We start from the raw sequence: 10,908 nt of genomic DNA on the forward strand, positions 1-10,908 counted from the left end.
GGTGGCAAAACTAGTTTTGTCCTTTGAAAGCGTGGAAGAACAGCCTAATCTTGGCAACGTCTGTGTGCCTTCCACTTCTTAATGATAAATTTGACCACACTCAAAGAGATAATAAGGGTATTTAAAGTGTTTCTATAGCCTTCTCCTGATCTGTGCCCTTCTACAACTTTATCCCTGGCATGTTTTAAAAGCTCCTTGGTCTTCTTGGTTGAATCTTTGCTTGAAATTCACAGCCTGACTAAGGGACCTTACAGATACAGGTCCTGTGTGCTCTACTGGCGTATATGCTTGCAGTGCCTGACACCACGAGCTCCCTTTCTTAATCAACCACTGTCTGGTTCTCTCACAGCTCATCTGGAAGGCATGGTACTGTTGCTGTTTTTGCATGCTTTTTTCCAGGCAAAATCTATGCATCCGTCTCGCTTTGCTTTTATAGTTTCCTGCAGTTTGTACCGTTTCTTGCTGATACCACTCATCTCTAAGCTTTATGGACACAATGTCTTTCGCCACGGTGTACCACAAAGAATGTTTATAAGGGCAGAGGTGGCTCTCTGGAGCACTTGAGGAAAATTCTTGGAGGAGGGTTAAAAGCACCTGGGTGGGTACATCCAGATGAAAGATTCCCTGTGCTACGCAACTGATCTTGTGTCTTAAACTGGGAAAGAGTTAATAACATCAGAACACGTGCTGGCTCATCCTTGCAGAGCAGAGGGCTGGCTGTTTTGCAGAGTCTTCTGTTGCGGTGCTGTGCTGTAGCAGGGGCTGCTGATCAGGGCTTGCTCAAGCTTTGCCAGTCTGTGGCGCAGCCTCAGCACTTTCTAGTTGTGTTTTTCACAAGGGGCATGCAGCTGTGAGTCTGTTCGCATTTGCCTGCATTTATTTCATCTCACCCGAACTGTGATAAAAAATGAACAGCCGTCAAATTGTCATGTCATTGTATTAGAAATCACCACAGCCGACGCTGATGAGGTTGGGTGAATCTGTTTTACTGTTTTACTGACAGTGGCTGATGTTAGACCCTGATCATTCGATGATGAGGTTTTTAGGCCCTGATAATCCCAATGAAAACTACAGTGTTGATTCAGAGCTGAAAAACTGTGCACTAGGATACTAAGCTGACTCTAGCACATGGCTACAAACAGATAAATACCTCATGTGTCCCAGGACACAGAGTGTACCAGCTCAGTGTAGCACACAACAATTTGGACCCACATTTTGCATTGCACTACACATTACATACATCTCAAGTAGTTTACAAGCACTAATGTGATACATTTTATTGGAAGGATGAAAACTGAAAATGTTTTCAAAATGGCTAGAGCTTCTTTTTCATTAATTTATATAATTAATCTCACAGATGGAAAAAGAAGAAACAGATGATAGTCCGAGAGGGACTGATCAACATCAGTAGACTTAGGCGTGGTAAGACACAGTTCGAGACGTTGTAACTTTTAGATTATGACATTAGCTTGATAAAACATGCTTCACACCAAAGCGTTTCAGTTGTTTAGGTTTTTATAGCTGCATTAACACAGGCGCACTGCTTAAGATTGATAGAGATGATCACACCGAGATCAACTGTCCCTATATATTGATGTGATCAGTGGTACACCGGGGGAGTCCTTCTGTTGTCAATAAGAAAAATCAACTTCGCTTTTTCAACGTTGAGGTCTGAACATCAAGTTTCCAAAGTATCACTTCTGAGCTCCAACACAGTGCTCATGTTCTTTGGTATTCCTAATCAGTGCCACTGCACTGGGTGTAATTAGCAATGTGGGATCGAATGATTGAAACCCTCTTGTTTATTCCATTGACAGGTTTGGATAGAGAACACAGTACATTGAATGTACAGAGGAAGACCGTGCAGGCAACACGAGGAGAACATACAAACAGATAACACTCTAGGAACTGAACCCAGATCTTGCATAGAAATAAGAAATGTAAATGCATACACAGACATATCTACAGTATGTCTGTATACAAAGCAACACCTCATTCTGAAACCTATCAAGATCTGAGTTAGAGTCATTACCAGTCATTAGCTTTTTATCCCATGAGGCATCGCCATCGCCATCCCCAGATTCTTTCCAACTCAGTGGACCTGAGGACTGATCGGAAATTATTCGACAGCACAGGCTGGTGCAGAGTGTGCTTCCAGTTGCAGGTCTGTGGCCAGACTCCGGTGCGATTGGAAAAAAGGAGTTTACGTTAATATACAGGAAAAGATCAGTATACAGGTATGTCCAAATAGCACTTTTTTTCTGTTACAGTGCCAAACTTGTAAAAAAAATCCCAATTTTCCATTAACCTTAAAGGAATAATTCAAAGCAGAGCTGGAACAGCCGAGTTTACACCCACCTTTTTGAACCTTTTCTGAATCTTTTGTTTTTGAAATAGTGGAAACTACGTAAAAGTGTGTTTAAAACTGAGAGGAGGAGGCACTTCTCTATCCACAGGGCTGTGGGAGTATGGAACAAGCTACCCAGCCATGATGTGCAACACCCCGGCTCCCTTCAAGACACAACTAGATGAGATCCTGTGACCAGTAGGCCACCAACTACAAAAACAAGACAGACGTCTCCTCTCCAGATGGTCTCCTCTTGTTTGTAACCTTTCGAAAGCCCTCGGCCGCTCACTGGGGGCAGGAAACGGGTTAGTGGCTTGTGACGTGCTGGCTCGTTGTGCCCAAACAAGGCAGGGCTTGCACTTCCCTGAGGGAGCTCTGGTTAACCGAAGAGCTACAGCGCCGATCGCTGATCGGCTCTCAGATGTTAATCATCATCCTGAGAACGGGTGACTCACCCAGAGCAGGACGCGTGACGCGACCTGAGAGAGACCCTGCTCAAAGCACACTCGGGCAGCAGAGCCTGGTGATCAGTGAAATGTCAGGAAACCAAGACAGAGTCTAAAAAGGGTCAAATATCTTTATTATTAACTTGCCTGATCTCCGTTCAAAACACTGGAGAAAAAGTGCAAATGTTGCATGTTACAGAGTGGTATAGCAGTTTGGATTACAGCATAATAGACTTATACAGCAAACAAAACAACCCAAGACGCACACATTATAGATGTCAAAATGAAGGATTCAGTACACTTAAAGAGCAAACACAAATTAAACAAGTATGTTGATCAACATTTACTTCTGAGGTGCTCTTCCTCCTATTAGTTTTCTTCCTGGTGCACTATATTCAAGCCCAGTGGATGTACGGGTCTTGCACAATTCTGAAGCTCAACATGAAACTGCATACTGTAGGTCTTTGTAAAGAAAGCAGACAGCCGTCACCATCAAAGGGCTCAGCTCACTGGGAGTGTTTGCGATGCTTCATTTATGTGGTTCATGGAGAATGTTGAGTTCTGTTGGTTGTGAACCACATCCCAACACTGTATGTAGCTCAACAAGCACACAGTAACACTTCTTTTATTCGGTAGATATAAAAAAAGAGAAAAAGAAAAGAAAAGAAAAAAGTTTTTTTCTCTTTCCTGGAGCCTTTCGATCAGTAATAACTACTACCAGTTCATTGGATCTATTGGATGTTACAGCTGTTGTCCACCACTCCATAGACACTGAAAGACATATTATTTGAAAATATGGCAACATATACATATAGGTCTACATGCATACTCTTTGACAGCTTTCACACCCCTTTTGCACAGAGATTTTACCTTTAAATAGAATTATTAAACATAATACAATTTGATTTCTTGACTCTCATATAAAAAATGTCCCAGCACTAAAAACAATGATAAAATAACAATATAATGTGCAAGCACCTCCAACATATTACTAATGGAAGTACCCATCGCCACAGATGTCAGAACTCAAAACCAAACTGCGGCCAAAGAAATCCTTTATCAAAGTCTATTAAGACCAGGGGGGCAGAGATTCAGACGTGTCCAGTTGGCGCTGGGGTCGGGCGGGTTCAAAGATGGCGAGGACTGACTTGACTTGCGATCAGAAGAGGCCCCTGTGGTTAACCAGGCGTCGTGTGTTCAGCTGTCTGACACGCGAGCTCTGCTGTGCACTCCAAACCGGGAAAGAAGCAGGTGGCCTGAGGAAGTGCATTCGAAGGACAAAGTCATGTCTTCATCTTCAAGGCATTTCGGAGACTGAGGGATGGAGCAAATTAACAACTGGCAGTTTGGAAATTGCGAGCTATACAGGGGGAAAAAATAGCTTGAGATGCAAAACGCAAAAGTGCCGAGGCTTACAGATTCTTGATGGGGAGCAGTCTTCGGCTTGGGTTTGATAAGAGTCCTTGCTGTACAACCTCCCTTTTCTCCTAGTCAGGAAATTGGTTTAACATCTCATCTGAAGGATACTGTCACGCCCTCTGCAGCCAGAGGGCGCTCCTCCTCTGTCCTGTCCCCTGTTTCCGGTCTGCTGTCCTTCCGGTCCCTCTCTTTCCCTTGGGCTATATATTTCCGGGTCTTGCACTCTGTCCTCGCTCAGCATTGACGTTCGGATGTCCTGAGACCCGCCTAGCACCAGGTCGCCCCACGTCCGCTCCCTGAGGGCATAGGTTTCTATACGGCAGTCCTGAACTCTTTGCACTATGAGCCCGGGCCTTTTTCCCGTCTCGCCGCTACGCATATGGGTCTTTTTCCGCTCTCCTGCTCCCCACGGTTAGTCCCTTTGGACGTCCGTGACAGATCCACCATCATGTGGGCAGAACGATTTGGAAGTTCAGGCCCAGAGTTATAGAGACAGTGTTGTGGTGCACCAGCACCACGTACATCAGCTAACCTGATGTCTCTCATTCCAGTACTCTCTGCGTTCAGCCTTGCTTAAGATCAGGCTACAGGGTGGCAGGAACAAATATGCCAATGGATTATGTTTAGAACTCACGACGAAACAACAAAAAGAATGCTTATGTAATGAATTGCATGTGTTTGTATAAACAGTCTGCCTCGCTGATTTGTAGCCTTTCAAATGTTCTTATAAAACAAATTAATTTTTGCTGAAAATCTATTGGAGTGAAGGGTAGAAAAACAAACACGTTTTTTTTAATAGCATGCCTGACCTCCTGAAGGTGTTTTTTGTATGGTTCGTGCATTTTGCTGCTGGGCCTTTTGTGTGAGGAGCGCTGAAGTCTGTTTCCGAAATACCAACAACAAACCTGTGGTTTTATCTCTCAGCTCTACAGTAATATATGTATATGTAAAATAAGTCAAGCTGCCTGACCACAGTATGCAGTTTTTTTCTTTACACAGGAAACACCTGTGTTAGTTGTAGCCACCAAATTAGATGTTGCCACAGTTCCTGAAACAAAGCTTTATCTCCACATTTCTTCTTTTTCTTGTTTGAAGACATTTTGGCACAAAAACAAATACTAACACAATAGTGTAAATGCTGATACTGTGCATTCCAGAGCCACTGACATTAAAGATTTAGACTGCTGTAGCACCAAGATAACCTACAGTCTGTTGTTTATTCATTTGTATTAAAGGTGCTACCAACACATTTTCAAAAAAATGCCATCACCCATCACCACTAGCATATCAAATACCAGGAAAATTTCAAATTTAGTGTTGAAGCTTTCTGGGGGCACAGATCAGGGTTGGGGAAGAGGTTCCTGCAGTATGGGGATACCGACCAGGGCTTGGAATATTGAGGTTTTCCAAATTGTGAAATTCACAACTTTTCAGTCTAGCATTCTACTAACTTTACTGCAATAGTTAAAGCACGATCAACAGTACAACACCGTGAGGTAGCCCACAACACGTTTTTATTACTATTCAGTTTAGATTAAATTCACCTCAATTCACTGAACTATCATCCTGTTCCTCATTAAACCTCAGTCATTAATCTTTCCTTCCTACTTCAGGCATGCAAGAATTCACAGCACAGTTCATTAGAGTTTTGAAATGAGTTTATTTAACAGCCCAGAAAAGCAAAAACATGCCCTAAATTTAATCAGCTAAATTTAGGGCCCCATCCAGCCTACTGTGCTCCATAAAGATCAAGACAAGCATGGGTCACATACTGTATATAAAACATACATTGTAAAAGCGCAGAGATGGCATAGGAAAATTTTTACCACCAATTAACAGAATGCATATTCTAATGTGCAGCTGTCAAAGAATATCACAGATTCTGTCAGCTATTCATATCTCAATGACTTTACAAGCCATTGAGCAGCTTGGCTCATTCAAAAGGGAGAGGCCTGACTCTCTTGTCCTCATGGCCAGGCCTCTCAACCAATTTGGAGGAAGAATGCAGTCACCCCTTCGCATGAACACAGAAACACAGTGAGTTGTGCTATGCTATCGAGAATATAAAAAAAGTTAAAGCCCAAAGAAAAAGGTCCATCTAGTTCTGTTTGAGAGCTGCTAATTAATCTGAGGATCTGATCCAGATGTTTTTTTTAACGAAGCCTGGTTATTGGCTTAAACAGCATGGCTGGGTGGCTCATTCTACACTCCCACAAGCCTTTGGGTCAAAAAGGTTTCTCCTGCTGTTCTCGATTTTAACTGCACTTTGTCTTAGCTTCCCCTTGTTGTCACGGATGTTGGAAAGGGACGAACTGTGGAATGACAGGAGAACGAAAAGACTCTATGCGTAGCGGCGAGACGGGGGTTAGCCCGGGCTCAGCTGTTCAGGAAATGCCCTATAGAAACCTATGCCCTCAGGTAGCGGATGTGGGGCGACCTGGTGCTGGGCGGGTTTCAGGACATCCGAACGTCAATGCTGAGCGAAGGCAGAATGAAAGACCCAGAAATATATAGCCCCAGAGAGAGAGAAACACCGGAAGGACAGCTAAGAACCGGAAATGAGAGACAGGACAGAGAAGGAGCGCCCTCCTTGTGTCCTTTGATTTGTGCTTCCCAGTGGATCAGGTATGTTGGGTCAACTGGCATTGCCCTTGAGGATTTGAAATATCTGGATCAGGTCTGCTTGTAGTCTTCTCTCTTCAAAACTAAACGTGTTCAGTTCTTGTAGCATGTCAGTGTTGGGCATGCCTTCAAGCTCAGGAACGCATCTGCTTGCTCTTTTCGGGGCTGTATCTCCACAACATGCCAGTCTTTATATATTTTTTTAAAATCCTACGCAGTTTTGGAAATGTGTTGTGTTCTAGAAATATTCAAAAACGCATTTATCTTGAACGCTGCGGTGAAAAAGGTTACATTCCTGGTTTGCTTTAAGTTGAATTTTCCAGATTTCATGTTCTAAATTGACCCCACTTTGGAGCTTTGTTTAATGTGCGCGTATTGTTGAGTACATTTCAAATTTGCATACTGTATTAATGGAGCGTGTAACGAAAGTTCGGGAGGGATGACATCAGCCTCAGTAATTTGTAATCGATCCTGATGTAATTTTCTTGGTACGTATTCCCCCCTTCTCTCCCTCGTACACATCTTTTGCATTCCTCCTCCACCCCATCTCCACCTCTGCAGCTGCCCCTGGGTCAGCCCTCACTCTGCTGAGGGTCTCCTCCTCCTCCTCCTCCTCCGGCCACGAGATCAGCCCTCAGCCGGGTTAAGCCAAATTATTGTAACTTAAAATACTCAATAAACCGTTCAATACGCTTAATTCTTGGCTGTCGTCATTCCTAATGAATTCACTGAAGTTTAAAGGTTTCATTTGTATTTTGGGAGCATGTAGATTTGTGGAAACATGATTATTCAGACAGTATTTTGGAGTTTTAGAGTATGAATATGTACTTCTCAAGGGAGGTATTGTAAATATTTTTAATCACTTTAGGCACTAGTCATGGTCTTTCTTAACAGAGAAGACTACGAAGGGATCTGAGATCTGATTCAAAGTATTCAGAATCATCCCATAGCTCCTTTTATTTCAAAATAATGGACTTCTTCATTTCTTCAGACTTAAAGAAGAAACACAGACCAGGGCACACGAGCCGAAAGTATGGAAGAGGCTACCCAGCCAATATCCAGGCTTCTTTCTAGAAACAGCTGAGTGAGATCTTTGAATCAATTAACTACTAAAGCCCATACAGGCTAAAAGTTCATTTGCAAACCTTCTTATATTCCGCTACGATGCACACTGGACAGAAACAGAATAAATCAGCCGTTCTCATTCTCTCTCTGCCAGAAAGGACAGTCTCCAGATTTGTAGAAAGGTGCATCGGTCCTAGTCAATGTTGAAGATTTTCCGACAGGCAGTGGTCCTCCACTTTGTCCATCTCCTTTCCCTCTGCTTGCAGCACAAAAGGTGTTGTCCTTTAACCTTTCACCTCCAACCTGCGAAGCTGTAGATTTAGGCGGTGGAGGAGGTCAGAATGAATCTGATCACTTTCAGTTCTCATGCTTTTACGCTTAACTGCACCACCAGAAAAGAGTATGTCATAGCAGGGCCATTATGCCAGACGCTGCAATCTGTGGAGAATGCTTTTGATGTTTTCATATGGTGGTTTCATAAACTCTGCAAAGGGCCGAGGACAGAATTCCTCTAGGAATTCGTATTCCTGAACATCTAAACCCTACATGATTAAAGCATGTTTGAAGACATCACAGACGTCTATTCAAAAGCGGCTGCCATGCTCACATGAGATCACAACTCCTTCACCAGAAAATCAGATAAAATTCAAATTCAGTTCATTCGGCGCCTTTATTTCACTGCGATTCTGAGAAAAGCGTTGCACGCGTGTTCACTTGAACTGCAGTCCGGGAAAGAGAAAATGTGTGAAATCGTGACTTCTCTGGATTTCACTGACATTCTTGAGATCGAATCTTTAAAACCTTCATACAAAATCTAACGTGACCATAAATTATTACATTTTAATTTCGTTGTGCGAGAACTTTAGTTTGGATAACAAGGAGGAATCCTACAATTTGTCCTGAAAAAAAAATGTTTATATGTCTTTATAGATAGAAAATGTATACAAGTAATGAATGGGATGATTGTAAATTCTTTTGTAAATTCCAGGAATTTAAAAAAATAATAACTCAATTGCTGGATTCACTCCCTGAGCCCAAATTCATGTGAATCTTTTAGATATTTAAAGAATGTCACTGTTATAATATGATAATATACTCCATATTAGGGTCAAACTATAAATGATTAATTTCAGCTTGGTACATAGGTCTAAGATTGAGTGTTAACTTGAAGCTCATAGTTTTTTCATAAACAAATGAATCTTGTTTGGTAATTGTTAATTAAAAAAATAAGAGATTTATATTTATTTGTTCTGCTTACTTACAAAAAAGCAGTGTTCAAACAGATGATATCAGGTCTGTCAGACTTTTCCATTTCAAAATAAGTTTATGCAGCCTGTACATTTTTGGAGCCACAAAAAAACCATACTATAATGCAATTTTAAGTTTATGTAAAAAGCTCTCCAGATGTAATCACTCTCCTTATGAAATCTGAAAAAAAATCTCTATATACCACAAAAACATACAAACTATATACGTTTTTTTGCTTGAATAATTTCTAAACATGTAATACTATAGGCATTGAATAGAGCAAAGTCATATTTATCTTAAAGAATTTAAATTGTGAAATCATGATTGTCACATAATTTAAGTTCTTTACACCCCTGTCATTAATATTTTGTAAATGCTCCTCTGGTAAAGATTACACTGGGAAGTCACATCAATATGTTATATATGGTACTCTTTGTTTCTTATGTCATTAATAAGTCTGCAGGGTAAAGGGCTTTTAAATATACATTTTAAAAAAATCTGACAAATCAAAAATAATGACAGGTTACATTTAGAATCTTTAAGTTAACTGTGATAACAACGTAGTACTGTCTTGTACATAATTATTGTATGACTGCTTTTCTTTAGAATTAAAACAAATTAAATTCATGAATAGTGTGAAAACTGTTCAAGACAGGGAAAAAAACATTTTTGAACAAATTAAGAAAAAAGAAAAACTAAAACTAAAACTGTTTCAGTTCATCAAATGAGAAAAAGGTCTGAAGCCATTAACCCCTCAAAGTCTCTCACAAAACATAGCCATTGTGATGGATGGGATTCTGAACTTTATTAAATGGACGGCTGAAATTTACATTTTAACGTATTGGACCGCTGTGAACGCAGTGGAGGCAACATAAGCGATTATGCTTAATACCCCCCAAAACAGTAGTAATGCTTTTGTCCTTCAAGTTACTTCAGACAAATTCAGCTACTCTAGTTTTATGAGGAAGTGAGAAAATTAATCAGAAAACCCCAATTTCTGAGAAATTTCCAATCCGAGAAATAAAAACAAATCTGTATTAGCATGTTAACACAGCAAATTCTTTCCAACGCATAACCTTTCGACTGTGGTCCTCAAGCTTCTTGAACAGCATCAGAAATATCTTAATATACATGTATATATATGTTATGACTAATGTCTGGATAACAATCTTCTTTTTTTCGTAGGGCATTGCATGGAGCATCATAAAACGAACGATACTTGCAATCCGTGTTTATATGCAATAAAATATACAAATACATTTAAAATATTATTTGAAATCTGGAACCAAACGCGTCATCTTTGCACTGCTACACAAATGAGAGAAATGTGTTTAGGAAGGGATGCGGGCTCCACAATAAATGGTCTTTCAAAAACCCCATTTCTTGCGTTTCGTATCAAAGTTCAACAATCGATACGCGTCGTCGCCACATTGGAATTAGTAAATACCTTTTCGAAAAATAAAATTGGAATTTTTAAATAAAAACTTAACGTAGTAAACACAATATATGAATGATATATTTTGGAAATTAAGTAATGATATAAAACATATCGGATTAGCAACTGTAAAGGCAGGCTACACTAAGATTCAGAGGAGTTTAACCTTGATTGCAATAACCCAGTGTTACAAGTTAAAACCTTACAGATTATTCGTAGAAAAAAAAACCGCACGACGATTGATAATAATAATAGGGCGCCACATCTCTGCAGAGAGTAGAAATTGCAACAACCGCTTCTCCAACGCAATAAATACAAAAGGATAT

The sequence above is a fragment of the Atractosteus spatula genome, chromosome 1 (assembly GCF_055471065.1).
Source record: "Atractosteus spatula isolate fAtrSpa1 chromosome 1, fAtrSpa1.hap1, whole genome shotgun sequence".
In the NCBI taxonomy this organism is placed as follows: Eukaryota; Metazoa; Chordata; class Actinopteri; order Semionotiformes; family Lepisosteidae; genus Atractosteus; species Atractosteus spatula.